The sequence below is a fragment of the Sus scrofa genome, chromosome 8 (assembly GCF_000003025.6).
Source record: "Sus scrofa isolate TJ Tabasco breed Duroc chromosome 8, Sscrofa11.1, whole genome shotgun sequence".
Classification (NCBI taxonomy): Eukaryota; Metazoa; Chordata; class Mammalia; order Artiodactyla; family Suidae; genus Sus; species Sus scrofa.
The window spans coordinates 113,610,850-113,627,063 of record NC_010450.4 but is presented as its reverse complement, the minus strand read 5'-3'; the positions used below and the strand labels follow the sequence as shown (position 1 = coordinate 113,627,063).

Genomic DNA, 16,214 nt, shown 5'->3' with positions numbered 1-16,214 from the left:
CAGGAGGACCCTTGTAGCTGGAAGAGGCCACTGGGGGCACCCGCCAGAGACAGGGAGGCAGTAGGTCCTGCTGTCCATGTCTCCTTGGTGACACCCACTCCCAGGACAGCCTTCTCTGGTTCCACCCTCTGTCAGGTTGCCTGGCTCTCGGGCTCTGGGAACTGCCACCGCCTGTCTTTACCTTCTAGGACGGACAGTGGCTCCCACCTGTTGCTGATTTCTGGCTTCTCTTTTCTTCTGTTTGGCCTCTTAGGTCTTTCAGCACCTGTGAAACCAATTCTCTGCATCCGTTCCCTTTGCTGTAAATGCTTGAAGTGGTTTCTCTTTTCTGTGGAGCCCCTGGTGCTGCGTCCCCTACACCTCTGAGCCTGTGCCTCTTTCTGCTCTGTACTGGGCACGTCAGTATGGTACCCGGACGATGTCAGTGCCACCAACACCACAGGTGTTGCATCAACAAGTGACAGCCCTATGGGAGCTCTGTCAGTGCTTTCTCATCAGGGACCCCTGCCAGGTGTCAGGAAGCACAGGTGAGTAGAACAGGGCACCTGTCCTTGGGCATGTGTGCTCAATACAGGGGCAGGGAACAGACATGTAAACAAGTGGCTAGATCCACATGCCAACTTTTACAAGAGAGGTATATTCAAAGCAGGAGTGAGCAGAAAGTCGCGTGGTGGAGGTGTTGGTTGAGAGAGGAGGAAGGGTGTTCCTTTTAGAGGGAACAGTCTGTGCAAAGGCATGGAGGTCTACGAGAGTGTAGTGGGCTCTGTTATTAGTAATAGTAGCCATGGAATCTAGCTCTCACGTTTGTTTTCACTCAGCAACAAATTATTTAATCCCAAAAATGTCATGTAGGATTCTACCAATCTACAAATACAGGCCAGGGCACTTTCCGGCTCCTCCTGAAGGAAGTAATCCCATGTTGCCAGTCCATGGCACTTTCTTCTTTCTTCCTAGGCTTCTCCCTAAAATATCCTCAGGACTAGAGCATACCTGGATGACAGTGTATGCTCTAGTCCTGGGGAGAGGTCTCTAAAGGCTGCAAGTGCAGGTAGCCTGATGTGTTGGGAGTAGAAGACAACTAGCGTAGCCACGAGTGTGCTGGCAAGACAGACGTGGGTGGACAGCCAGGCCCACCTCTTATTAGCTGTATGATTGGCAGCAAATTGCTTTACCTGTCTGAGCCTCCTTTTGTATGTGTATAATACCGACTCCGGGGAATGAGGGAATTACTTTATAAAGCATATTTACAGCTTACTGTGTGCTAGGCACCATGCTAGAGTTTATTATTCATTACCTCACTTAACCCCCAAATAATGCTTTGAATGAAGTATTCCTATGAGCTCTAATTTAGAGATTTGAAAACACCGAGGCTCAGAGAAGTTAAGTGATTTGTCCAAAGTCACACAGCAGTCAATAGGCAGAGCCTTGAAAGTCCTTGCTCTTAACCATTACCTGCATCCCACTCTCTGGCAAAGCACTGGCCCTGGGGGCTGGAGACGAGGAAGCTGAGTTACTGTCCCCAGATCCACCCATTCCACAGGTGCTAGAAATAGAAAATGAGGACAAGAGCCAGCCCTCAGGCCTATTACTTGCCAATCAATTCTGAGCTTTGGAGACGGGAGTTTTTAGGGATGAGGTGAGTACTGAAATGGCCGCAGCCAAAGAATAATTCCAAGTGTGGAGCAAACTCACACCCACATTGAAGGCAATGGTGGGAAATAGCAACCGTGCAGCAATTTTTATGAAATTCTCATACCAGAGGGACACATTGTCACACGTGTGTTACAGGTGTCATAACAGGCCTGGGTGGGTTAGAACTCCTCTGCAAGTGGCCTCACAATCCCCCTTCCCCAGCTCTCTGGACTCCCACAAACAAGGCGGGATTCAGCAATGTGCCCAAGGGCTGGGCAGGAGCTTGGTAGAATCCCAGCTGAACAGCCGCAATTCAAACCCTTCCCCAAGGGGCTCAAGGGTGTGGCGCTGTAGCAGCGCTTGCTTTTTTCCTACCCTGGGATTTAGCCCTCAGAGCCGAGCGGCAGACACGGAGCCAGCTGCGCTGGATACCTCCTTGCTCACATCAAAGACGAGAGGCCGGGCCTGCCTGCACAAGTGCTCCCGGCGAGCCCGCGCACACGTCACACACACACACACACACACACACACACACAATCACGTACACACCAGGCCCACTCAGACTTATGGTACATAATACACACTCAGACATACCACACATAATACACACACACCACACACACTCAGAAATACCATACATAATACATACACACACTCATACCACATGTAACACACAGACTTATAATCTACACACACTACACACTCATATATACCTCAGATAGCATATATAGCACACCTAACACCTCTGCATCACATCTGCACACCTAACACCTCTGCATCACATCTGCACACCACGCATATAAATACGCCACACACAGCAGATATTACACATACCACATACACATAACCGCCACGCCCTACAGAACACACATAGCAAACCTCACATGCTTCATCATGGATGCATACATCGTAGACATAAATGCTCCACACAAACCACGCATCACATACATAAATGCAACACACACGCTGCAGCACATTCATATCACACCTCACACCCTTACACATGCTCCCACACTACACACACGTAAATAGCACACACACATCATGCATACACGCACCACATCCTACCTTATCTTCTCACAAAGCACACACACACTGTACACATATATGCATCACACACATCATACACTCACCGCACATAAACATACCCACACCACACACACTACAGTGTACACACACACCGTATGTTCATTCTCACACCACACATACACACACCACACCACATTCACACTCACACCACAGACAGATATACGCATCTCACCCGACCACATAGACACAACACTATAATCGCATCAAACGCACACACACAGAGTTTTGAGTTCATTCACATCTAAGCTGTAGCCCCAACCGAGCAACACCCAGTCATTCTGAGGAAAAGCCACAGACAGGCCCCAGGGCTTCTTTTTCTCTTCCTGGCATCATTATAGCCTCGTTGCTGGATAAATTAATTACAGAGTTGGAGAAACAGAAATTCAGCTCCCACCCACCATCCCCCTGAAGTATCAACATTGTGGATCTATTTATGAACTTCAAAATCCAAGGTGTGACGCGCCTTGTCACTGCGCAGCCGGCGCCCTGGCAGCGAGCCGGGCTCTTTCATGTGGTGAGTGGCTCAGCCTCCCTGCTCTGCCCTCCTCTGCAGCCTTCACCTGCAGGATGTCATGGCCGAAGGAGCAGCGCGTGTCACGCCTGAGCCTGGATGCACCCCGCTGGGGTCACAGAATGAGAGAGAGGTGGTGTCCATTCAGGGCAGACAGAGAAGAAGCCCTCCTGTGCACTTAGTCCACTCTTTGGTCAGAGGGGGCAATTTTGCCTGCTGGGGAACCGAAGGACCAAGGCATTATCCTAACAGTGCTGTTTAGGCTTTGGGGTTATTTTTAGGATTGTTCAATTCTTGCAGTTAGGTGGAACAGGAAGGCCCCTCCTGATTGCTATGTTGTCTTGTCCAGTTCACCTCATCCCCATGTTCATGACATCAGCCTCACTCCCTGGGGGCTTCTACCCCCCAAGGTCTGCTGCCTGGAGTACTTCACTCTGGTTGGAAGGCTGTGTACAAACTGTGTAAGCCGGTGCACGACTAAACCCACCTGTTTCAACAGTAGGTGAGATGCGAATGAGATGGGTGGGACAAACATGCCGCCATCACTGGTGAGCAGTGACGCCCGGCAAGGGGCCACAGGCCTCTGTCCTCAGGGTCCGCAGGGCTGGGCCTGACGCTGATGTGCACCCCTCCCCCAGTCTCCGATAGTAACTGTGTTCTCCCGGCCAGGACTTCTCCGAGAGACCTTCCCAACTTCCCCGAGGTCTGGTCCCCCCGCCACAGAATCGGGGAGGAGGAGGCAGCAGAGGCACAGTCGCCCTCTATCCACAGCTCTGCAGGGTGCATGCTGCCAGGTGGGAGGCAAATCCTGGAGCCCCAGTGGGAGAATGGAGCTGAGGGGAATGACTGTTTGTTATCTTTGGTTCAGCACTTCAAAGGCGATTCGCTTTCATTAGGGGCCAAGTCATGACACCACCACCGTCTAGATAATGCTGAAAGCAGCAGCTCCTAGATGTGCCACACACGTCAAGTGGGTGGTCATGGCAACCTTTAGGCTGTTGAAGGAAACCTGAAGTGGTGGGAATTGAAATGCAGCTTAGGGAGTAGGTAGCAGCGTTTTTTGGAAAAGAACTGGAGAGCGCTGTTGGATACCGGGTCCTCGCAGGGTGGTCTGGGTAAAACTCGGGCCGGGGCTGGTGCGGAGGTTTGGTCAGCAACGTTGCTCCGAGACTAGGTGCCTCCTTGATAAGCCGTTTTTCACTTCCTTTCAAGTCCTGTTTCCCGAGGCCCACCTCCCTCCGTCAGTGTTAATATAAGGTTTCGGTCTAATTGCCGGCTACTTGAGATGTGTCCCTCTTGAACACAGGGAGCTGGGGGCTCACGGAGAGAAGGCAGCCAGATAAGTGTTCCAGTGTGAAGCCGGCCAGATGGCTCTTAAATGTCTCGTGAAGGAAGGAGCTCGGCCAGAAGCCCGTAGGAGAAGGTTCCTACCGCGCGGCTTGGTCTGCGGTCACAGTTCTGAAAGCAGCCTCCCAAGAATTGTCGGGTGGGCTGAATAGTCTCACTTCCTGAGGGCGTGGATGTACCACGCATCCCCTAGTTTCAAGGAAAAACTCAGGAAATACGTGGTCCGAGGAGAAAGGAGCCTCAATAGGGTTTTTATTGTTATTTTGCAAGAATCTTGAAGTGAATGCCCACAAACTGCCCACACGATGAATAGCGGCATTCATTTCCCCGGGCAGTGAGGCCAGAGCCCGGCCTGCTGGGAGAGGCTGCCCTCCTCGGCCCCCGCTGCGTTCGGCTCCACGGCCACTTTTCCCTGACACGGGCCCGGGGTGTGAGCCGGAGGGGACAGGCAGACACCAGGAGCTGCTGCCCTCTGATCCCCGCTCCGACTCTGTCTCCTCTGGGCCTGGGGCCACTGGCTTGGCTACTTGCCCTCAGTTTCTCCATCCATAAAATGGGGATAATGATGTTTACGTGCTTCCCTCGTGCGTGTTAGGAGATGTAATTACTGTTTGTAAAGTGCTTTGAAGATGAAAAGTGTGAGGTGGCATCATCGTTATTATTAATGAAACATCTTTCACTGCTACCGGCCAGGTTCTGCCTGATTCAATGACCTTTGCAACCTGGGTTCCAGATGAAACCCTCACACGTGCACACACAGTCCTGGCAGGCTAGCTGGAGATGGAGAACCAGAGAAACCTCTTTCACCTGGCACACGGTCTTTCCAGAGCATTTATGGGATGATGGTAGTCAGGGGATCTGGCCATGAGAAGGGGCAGTGCCTAGTGGCCCCAGGACACAAAGTGATCTGTTTTGTACAGGATTCAGCAGGAGCAGAGCCCTTTCTACTTCAGCCATGTGCTCTTTTTAAAGAAAATTTTTTTTAATTTTTTTGGCTGTGCCCATGGCCTGTGGAAGTTCCTGAGCCAGGGATCGAACCCACACTATAGCAGCCACCTGAGTCGTTGCAGTGACAATGCCCAATCCTTAACCTGCTGCACCACAAGGGAACTCCTTAGCCATGTGCTCTGTGGTACAACATACCGATACCTTTTTATGGAGAATTTTTTCTTTACTCTTATGGTATGAGAAACATAACAGGTGGTGTATGTAGAATCTGTATGCTACCTTGATCTTCGCTGCAGTGAAGTGTCTTAGTGAGGGGCCACGGAAAACAAAGATAAGTCTCAATTTCAAAGTCTCCTGAAGTATATTAGATGATTCCTCTTCTCCGATGAGTGTGAGCTCACTCTTTGGAATATTGAGAGACAGAAAACAACATTTTGTCAAACTGCCTTTTATTTGGGTTCTGGTAGTGTCCCTTGATTGATTATCAGAATATTTTCTCATTATCTTTATCTGTATACGGTTAAACAATGGTATGGATGGCAGATTGTGCTTGTTCACGGGGCTGTTGTATTAAGGAGCACTGTTACGAAAGAAAGAAATGTCTAAAATGGGAACAAATCTGTTGCATTAGAGTCTCCTTCTGACCCAGTGGGGGATTTCTTCAGAAGTTCTGTTTCTAACAGAGCATACACAAAATATATGTAAATCTAATTTTGCTATGAAAGAAAAATAGGCAACATCCCACATTCCAGAAGATACCATTTATGATTATGCTGTTTATTTAAATAATAATCAAGGTACTTCTTTCCTAGTAGAGCAATTGTACCTAGGAGGCCAGGAGGTAACTATGCAAATTACCCTGAAGGACTGGAACACCAGGTGAGGAACAAGCCAACTGGAATTACTCACTCAGATAGAGGGTACACAGTTTTCCCATGTCATGGCAGATCGTATCCCTAAAATGGGGGTTCCAAATCCAAATGCTGGGAGTTCCCTTCATGGCTCAGTGGTTAACCCAGCTAGGATCCATGAAGATTTGGGTTCAATCCCTGGCCTTTCCCAGTGGGTGGGGGACCCGGCATTGCCATGAGCTGTGTTGTAGGTTGTAGATGCAGCTCAGATCCCTTGTTGCTGTGGCTGTGGTATAGGCAGGCAGCTGTAGCTCTGATTCGACCCCTAGTCCAGGAACCTCCAGCTGCTGCAGGTGTGGCCCTAAAAAGACAAAAAAAATCCAAATGCTGTAAGTCAGAATGATTTTAAATAGAAACAACGGTGTAGGGAAAAGTGATGTCTCTGCTTACAGGTGTAATGGCCTATTTGCTTTCTTTATTGCAAAAGTAATTCATGTTCATTACTCTTAAAATTGAAAAAAGAAAAGATACTGTGGACTTCAAGTATCCATAATCCTTCTGCCTAGAGGTAACCTCTGTTAATATCTCAGTACTGCTATTCTTCCAGAACTTAGATGTGTATTTTTATTAAAGAACAATACTAAACATAAGGTTTAGTAATCTCTTTTATACACTTATTAAAACATTTTTCTACATCAATAAAGTGCATTTATTTTAGTGCACATTGGTATAATTACAAATAAGGATAGAACATATTATCATATTCTTCCCAGCCACATATGTATTTTTTTCTAATTTGAATTTCCTGTTCATGTTCCAAGCCCTTATTTTTCAAATGAGGAATTCACTTTATTATTGTTATTATCATTAATTTGTTAGAGATTTTTTAAATGAAGACATTAACATATTTAAAAATTTTTTTTCAATTTGTCCTTTTCATTTATAATTTTCTTTGTGGCATTTTATTTTATTTTGACTTAAGAAAGAAATGTTTGAGTTTTGTGTGATTGGGAGCTCCTGGTGTGGCTGAGTGGGATAAGGACTCGACGTTGTCTCTGTGAGGATGCTGATTCAATCCCTGGCCTCACTCGGTAGGTAGGTTAAGGATCTGGCGCTACCATAAGCTGTGGCATAGGTCGAAGATGCGGCTTGGATCTAGTGTTGCCGCGTAAGCCGGCAGCTGCAGCTCCAACTCAACCCCTAGCCCGGGAACATCCATATGCCGTGGACGTGGCCATAAAAAGAAAAAAAAAGTGTAAAAGTATCTATAAATCTTCTCCTAGTGATTTTTATCTTGGTATCATGCTTAGAAAGCTTCCCATACTGCAGAATTATGTAAATATTCGCCAGTAGCTTAGCCTAGAAGTATGTGTATGCTTAGTTCTCCTGAAATTATGTGTGTGTGGGGAGATTAGAAATACGTGGTTATTTTTGGTAGAAAGAGTTCCAGGAATGTCTTTCTGTTTTGCTGTTTTTTCATCATTTCCATTTTTCTTTCCTGTTGTCCTCTTTTCCCCCCGATTTATTTGTCTGTGACCTTCCTAAGGCTTTCTTGGACTCTGTTTCATTAGCTTTTTGTACCCGTGATGTTATAGGATTATGCCGTGATGTTATAGGATTATGCCTGTCTTGAAGCTGCACCTCCCATTCCCTCTTTGTAGAGAATTGCCACCTCCTGATCCCTCCGGGTGTTGTCTCACTGAATCCATACACCTGCAGAGTCTTCTTTCCGTACCCAGACTTGATACTTGATTTGAATCCTGAATCCCTGAAATAGAAAAACATCCCTACTGTTGGCCACGCTTAGTGCTCTGTGGTGCTTCACAGAGCACTGCTCTGTCCCCAGTGTGCATTCGGTCTCAGCACCCCCTGAGCCAATTCATTTACTCTCTCTGAACCTCAGTTTCCTCATCTGTAAAATGGGATTAATAATAACCTTCTTTGGCTACTTCACAACATTACTGTAAGGATTAAAAGAGATCATGGCTGTGAAAGTGCTTAGTAAGCTGGAAAGCATTATATAAACACAAGGTGTTATTATTTCCCTTTTATATGACATTATGAGGGGTTGAATATGATGTGTGACTATAAAGTAATAGGGTCATTTTTTAAAAGTAAGATGCCAGACTATAAATGCCCAAATAAATGCAATCTTTACAGTAGGCCTCATAAGAAGCCTCGAATTAACTACTACGTTGTCATTTGTGCTCAGAACGTGTTTTTAGCTTCCTTTATCTTTGGGACACTGTAGATGTTCTCCCTGGGTGTGAGATGTTCTGTCTTCTTCACCTGTTTCACCTTTTCCTCCCACCCTCCTCTCTTCTTCAAACCTGCTGCCTAGAGGCACTGATAGAGTTGAGGCCATTGTAGAAGATCTCAGGGAAGGGGAGGTGTGGAAGGTGGGGCCGGATTGAAATAGGCCGCCAGGGAGGCTGCTGGGGTTCAGCTGGGGAAGGAGACTGGCTGGATCCCCTTTGTATAGCGGTTGCTGCAGCACTGCCTCTAGGGTACAGGCAAATACGCTCTGGACAGGAATTGTCAGAAAGCAAATCTCACTCTCTGCTGAGATCTGGCTGTTCAGTCTCATCCAGTAACATCTGTAGAACTGTAGAGGCCGCACTGGACTGAAAGTAAGCAAACCTGAGTTCTGGTTCTGGTTCTGCAATAAATCGTTGAATGACTGAGTGACGATGGACACTGGGTTTTAGTTTCCTCATTCTCAAAATAAGGACAGGGAGGGTCTTTAACGTCCCTCTCACCCTGGAAACATTAGGGTTCCAGGACCCTTCCTCATAATGGTTTTGTGGAGGTTCAGACCATTTCCTAGCTCTGCAGCCTTGGACAAGTCATTTAACCTGTATGACCTCCGTTTCTTCATCTTTAAAATGGGGAACGTGTCTACCTTGTAGGACTTTTTTGGTGAGAATTAATTGGTGAAGTGGAGTTAATAGCGTTTGGCACAGAGTAAATGTTCAGTAAACATTAAATGTAATTTCATTCTCTTCATTTGACTATTCTCATGGAGTGGAATCTACACTAAATCTCGTCTCAAGCTTAGTCCTTAAATGCTATTATTACTGTATTGCCGTTGCTATTATTGTACCCTTGTTATGGACTGAATGTGTTCCCCCCTAAACTCCTGTGTTAAAGCCCCATCTCCTATGTGATGGTATTTGGAGGTGGAGCCTCGGAGTAGTGATGAGAGTTAGATGAGGTCATGATGAGATTAGTGTCCTCATAGGAAAAGGAGACCAGAGCTCCCCCTCTCTCCCTACCATACAGACAGAGCCAGGAAGAGGGTTCTCAACAGTAACTGAATTAGCCGACACCGTGATCTTGGACTTGCCAGCCTCCAGAAATGTGAGAATGTTGTTTAAGCCATCCCGCCTGTAGCATTTTGTTATAGAAGCCAGAGCTAATACACTCCTAGAGGGAGATTCATTTTCCATCCACCTTATATCTGCTGCTCTGGGGACTGGTTGCTGCAGATCTATCTTTAGCAATAACCCAAGTGACCCATCCTTTGCCAGGGACTATAGAATAGGCACAAGCACCTTCAGGCTAATCTGCGACTGCAGGTTGAGGGCCAGTAAACCTGGCAACATGAGCGGTGCGTTCTCCCTGAAACTCCTTCTTGGTTCTGTCTTTTCAGCAGCAATATGATTCTCCCTTCCTTCCTTCTTTCCTTTTCAACTTAACACAAATTTATCCTCTTAAAGTTCTGAGGTCAGAAGTCTGAAATCGGTCTTCCTGAGCTGAGGTCAGAGTTTCAGTAGGCTGGTTCCTTCTAGAGGCTCTGAGGGGAGATGCCTTTTCCTTGCCAAAAGCTTCTGGTGGCTGCCTGTGGCCCCTTCCTCTGTTTTCAAAGTGTATCACTCTATCCTCTGCTTCCATCATCACATGGCCTCCTCCACTCCGAGTCCTCCTCTGTCCCTCTTAGAAGGACCTTTGTGATTACACTGAGCCCACCTGGATAATCCAGAATGATTTCTCCATTGCAAGAGTCTTCATTTGATCACACCTGCAAAGTCCTTTTTTCCATACAAAGTAAAATTCATAGGTTCCAGGGCCTAGAATGTTTGGAAGCTACTATTCAGTCTACCACACACATTATTTTATTTTGTTCTCACATCAGAATGAAATGGACTGGCTCCATTTTAGAATATCTAGCCATGGCCTAAAGAGGTTACATGTCTCATTGGCCATGTTGCCCATGCTGCATTGTGGCTAGTTACAGCACAGCTAGTAAGACTTCATTTCACCTTTTGGAGTAAATTCAGAAAGACTCAAGTGAAACATTTAGCTGGTTAATAATGATATTACTTTTGACAGTACTTTACAATTTATGAAATAACTGGCCCAAAATTGTCTCATTTAAGTTCTTTTTAAAAATCTTATGATTTAGGTTTTATTTATATAAGTTAAGGCATTTATTCCATCTTTGTATTGAGTTTGCACAATAGGTCAGGCCCCATGCTACATGATGGTATCTTGTAGAGACTGAGACATCCATGACCCTTACTCCTGTGCAGTTTATATTCTATTTGCAGAGACAGACAAAAATGCAAAGAATTACAAATTGTGATTAAATGCTGTAGGAGAGCAGGTGAGGAAATGGAACGTCAGAGTGTGAAATGACTCACTCAATGTTGTACCACAGTAAATGGAAGAACCAGGTCTTGAAATTACCCTTTTCTGAAGACTTTAGTTAGTTAGTTAGTTAGTTTAGTTTATTTATTTATTTTTTTAGGGCTGCACCCACAGCATATGGAAGTTCCAGGGCTAAGGGTTGAATGAGACCTACAGCTGCCAGCCTATACTGCAGCCACAGTAATGCAGGATCCAAGCCATGTCTGTGACCTACAACACAGGTCATGGCAAGGCCAGATCCTTAATCTACTGAGCAATACCAGGGATTGAACCCATGTCCTTATGGATGCTAGTCAGGTTTGTTATCACTACACCACCACGGGAACGCCTGCAGTTTCTTATAAAGGTAAACATAGACTTACCATATGACTCAACAATCACTCTCCTAGGCATTTACCTAACTGATTTGAAAACTTATGTCCACACAAAATTTCCATGCAAATGTTTATAGTGGCTTCATTCCTAATTGTCAAAAACTGGAATTAACCAAGATGTCCTTCAGTAGGTGAATGGATGAACAAACTGTGGTATATCCCTATCATGGAATACTATTCAGGAGTAAAAAAGAATGATTCTTATTTCACCATGATTGAATTACAAATGCATTTTAAAGTGAAAGAAGCTAGATCATAAAGGCTACATACCATATAATTCAATTCGTATGATATTCTGGAAAAGGCCAAAATTATAAGGATGGGAGATAGATCAGTTGTTGTCAAAAATGTAGAGGCATTTATTTGGGGTCCATGGTAAAGTGACAGAAAGGAAGAACTGTGGATAGGCCTAGAAGACCTGTGATTGGATGGGGGGAAAGGCAACTTCTTTTTTAATTCAAGGTGGGAAGAAAAGGGAAGTCCTTGTCCTATGAGTTAATTTCTGGCTAGAGCCAGCATAAATCCAGCAGGCTCTAGACATGTCACCCTCTCTGCGAATGGAGCCTGGGAACTGTGCAGTGCATAGACTGTGCGGCCATATGCATCAGCTTTAATGCTCCATCCATATTGTGTTGTGAAAATAGTGTATTTAATAATGGTGTTTAACGTCCTGTCTTAATGTATGGTTTTAAGTCACATTTTCAATTCAAAACCCCTCTCAATTAACATCCTCACCATGGCCTCATAATATTTATTGAATATTTTCCTACATCCAGACTCCATATTGTCTCCTTTGTTTCTTCTCCTGACCCTAACCAAAAGCTCAAATATTATCCCCATTTTACAGATGAGAAAATGGAGACTTGGAGGAGTAATTTGCCCAAGATCATGCTGTGGGGCAGGGATCTGAATCCAGACAGTCTGACTCCAAAACCCAACTTCGTAACCACCAAAATGTATGTATAAACCTCACAAAACTGCTTTCTCACTTTGGCCGTGGGTATTGCAACAGTGGGTTCCAGCTCAATAGTAAGGACCCCCTTCTGAGGTGCAGTACATTTAGGAAGATATTGCAATTAACTCTTTTGCCTCATTTGGAGATAATTACTCTTTTAATGTATATAACTCACTAATTTTTCTGTATCTATAAATTATTACATACGATTTTGAATCTTATCACTAATAATTTTTTCATTTATTTATTTAGGTGAAAGTAGCTATATTAAGACTTTTCATTTTTTCTCTGTGCTAAATTTTGCTTTTCACATAACATTATTTTATTTATTGTTTTCAGTATTTCTTGTGCAGGCTTTTCTGGGTAATGGTCTATAGACAGAGGGCAGTGTTTAATTGTTCATGTCATCATAGTTGTCTCTTTTGTCATAAGAATTAAGGCAAATATTTTTAACTGTTTGGACTCTGACACAATTTTGGCTATTTGGATGCTATTTCTTATTAAAATCTATTAGCTGATCTTCCTATTTAATCTCCTCCCACGAGGTACCGCATAATCAAATGGATTTGCAAAGAAAACATATTGAAACACAGATGGTTTTTTGGTCTCTCTCAGGGAAGTCAAGTGCTTAGGGGAAACTAGAGAATTATAGTATTTGAAGGGAGAGAAAAAGGAGTTCTGTCCAAGAAAACAGTGTCAAAGCTGTTGAATTTGGTACCGAAAGCAGCAAGCCTGCAAAGGTGTTTCCTTGGGTCAGAGTCAAGGCCAAGAATTCCTCTGATGACTGCATGTGTATCATCTTTTTTCGTGGCCACACCCACGGCATATGGAAGTTTGCAGGCCAGGGATCGAATCCAAGCCACAGCTGCAACCTACACCACAGCTACAGCAACACTAGATCCTTTAACCCACTGTTCCAGGGGATCGAACACGCACCTCCAAAGCCACCCTAGCCACTGCAGTCAGATTCTTAACCCAATGCACCACGGTGGGAACTCCTATATCATCTTTTGAATGTGCAGGACAACTGCTGGTACCAAAAATATAGCTTTACTTCTCAAGTTATCAAAAATGAAGACCTTTCCTCTCCACAGTGAACACATCCTCCAGGAATGAGTGAAATGTATTCCACAACTTGCCATAGCTCTCAGGTCTGCATCTCCAGATGCGGTCTCTCTCCTGAAACCCGGCCCTGTGTCCAGCTGTTCACTGTATACCTTCACTTGGATGCCTTACTCAAACCTCAGATTCTCCCAACCATAAGCTTGTCATCACCATCTCACCCCCACCCACACGACAGTAACAGCCACAGCAGTCACAACCACAACTCAATTCTATGTCATATATTTTCCACTTAAGACCTGGAAAAACCAACCACCCAAATGAGCCCCTTTCTTCAGTCTACAAATTCAGCTGATTACTAACTCACAAAGATTCTATTCCCTCGATATCACTTGCATCCATCTCTGTCTCTCACTCCCAGAGCTGTCTTACTTCTGTCCTTCCTGTGCTGACTGTGGGTGCCTGGACAACAGTGTCTGACTTAGAGCTAAAATATATGTTAGGTCCCTAATGCCCATCACCCAGACAGTGCCCAACAAAAGGTTTATCGGTAGAAAGGAGACGTTAACAAATTTCCATCAAATTAATACTTTGGGAGATGTGCTAATTTTTGGTCATTTGAATCCAAAGTGGAGTGATTTTGTTTCCTTTTATTGTGAACCTCCCATCTAAAGCTTTAAAAGATTTTTGGAGCTTCTCTTGGATTCATCTGGAAACAATTTCCCTGAACTGTGATGATATTAAAGTTAAATTTCAAGTATGTTCATTTATTTTTAAAGCACTTTAATCATCTTTGCTTCTTTTTTAAAAATTATTTTATGGCCGCATCCATGGCATGTGGAAGTTCCCAGGCCAGGGATTGAATCCAAGCCACAGCTTTGACCTATGCCACAACTGCAGCAATGCCGGATCCTTTAACCCATGTGCCAGGCTGGTGATTGAACCCACACCTCCACAGTGACCCAACATACTGCAGTTGGATTCTTAACCCTCTGTGCCATGGATGGACCTCCTGTGCTTCTTGAAAAGGCCATTTTTATCTAAATCTTCTGACTCCAGGCCTTTCGGTGTGATGTTTCCCTATCAAGCCAGTTCCCAAATGGAATTAAGCCCTAATTGCTATAAAGTATCTGTTGCCTACACTAAACTAACTTCTCTTCTCTGTACCTTCCAGAATTACACTAGCACTCTGCCATCCATGGGAGAACTGTGAATATATCACTCACATCATTTTCTGTTTTATGGTCCATGGAAGGAACCCCAGTGGAGAAAAGCTTCAGGGTCTCAAAAGAGGTCTTAGGAAAAAAAGTTTTCATAGTCTGGAGTTCCCATTGTGGCTCGATGGGTTAAGAACCAGACTAGTATCCATGAGGATGCGGGTTCAATCCCTGGCCTCACCCAGTGGATTAAGGATCAGGCATTGCCGTGAGCCATGGTGTAGCTTGCAGATGTGGCTCAGAACCTGCATGGCTGTGGCTGTGGTGTAGGCGGGCAGCTGTAGCTCTGACTCGACTCCTAGCCTGAGAACTTCTCTATGCCGTGGGTGTGGCCCTAAAAAGAATACAAAAAAAGTTTTTTTTTCATAGTCTGCTCAGAGATTGTGATTCTTTGAGTAGTGGGTCAGTGCCCCCCCCTCCCTTTCCAGCTCATCCATTCTCTGTCTCCTGTCCCATAAAGCACGAAAACCCCACTAGGAAAAGGATAGGATGCCTGCCAAATATTCTTCCTGCTCTTTCTCCTCTAAGTCCTCTTTAAACACTCGACTCATATTTAGCCTCAGAGTTGGAAATTAAGGAGGGGAAAAAAAACCCTGCAACCTTCACTTCATTTTGAAACTCTTTGCTAGAACTAGGCTGGCACGAAGACAATAGGCATCACGGAAAGCTGTGTTTTCTTTTGTTTCTCTTTGGGGACGCATGGTTAAGAACTGTGATGGCAGACATGAAAGTAAGCCCAAGCTTACAATGGGCCTCCTCTGAGAGACCTTCCCTTGACCTCCATCCCCTAGGAAGAGGAAGGTTGCTAACAGGAATATTACAAGGTTCCATTGATGAAATGTCTCTCTGACCAAACCATGTATGATGACAACCAGTGGGTGGAAAAATTTCCCCCACATCGGAATGGCCCTCCAAATTACTTCACTGCATGCCAAAAGGTTATCTGTGAGGAACTAGGAAAGGAAGTGTTTTTGAAAACATCACTGGGACTTGTATACAACATCTTAAGGTGTTTGATCCTTTTATGAACTGTTGACAGCCTTTGGCCATTGAAGTCTATGTGAGAGTTGCCAGCCAAGCAAAAGGAGGAAGCAGGGCCAGCGTGCTTTGACCAAAGAACCCCTGAGAGCTGTTTAGATCACAAGACATGAGACAGCCAGAGAGAGGGAATGGCCCAGAATTCCAAGAAAAGCTCAGACAGCTGTTTTAGCAGTTTCAACAAGACCTATTCTGGCCATTTGAATGTTTCCGTTTGACTCTGATGTCCTTTTCACTTCCCGAGTCATCTTCGTTCACTCAAGGATCCATGCAAACAGTAATTCCCAGAGCACTCAGAGGAGTATGCAGTGGCTGAGGATTCTTCATAATGACCACGGTGCACTGCCTCAGTCAATGCACTGAGTCAGGCATCACCTAGCAAACTCACAGACACCGCAGAGCAACCTCATTGGTTCCTTAATGGCCATGACAGTTGCTTAATTGAGATAATAACTCTGCTTCATTGGTGCATGTTTACTGCTGCTCTAGGTAGGGTGTCTCCCCAACTCCTGACGGCTCTGTCTGTCTACACCTCTGGAG

General features: G+C 45.1%; 1 long non-coding RNA gene across 1 annotated transcript in view; it reads left to right on the top strand.

The window, feature by feature from the left end:
* The window catches only part of LOC100738196, a 286,079-nt gene that overhangs the window by 198,208 nt on the left and 71,657 nt on the right, over window positions 1–16,214 (top strand). Inside the window, exon 8 of the long non-coding RNA XR_002346834.1 lies at window positions 12,250–12,358. This is a non-coding gene — a long non-coding RNA (uncharacterized LOC100738196). The remainder of the gene's footprint in view (window positions 1–12,249; window positions 12,359–16,214) is intronic.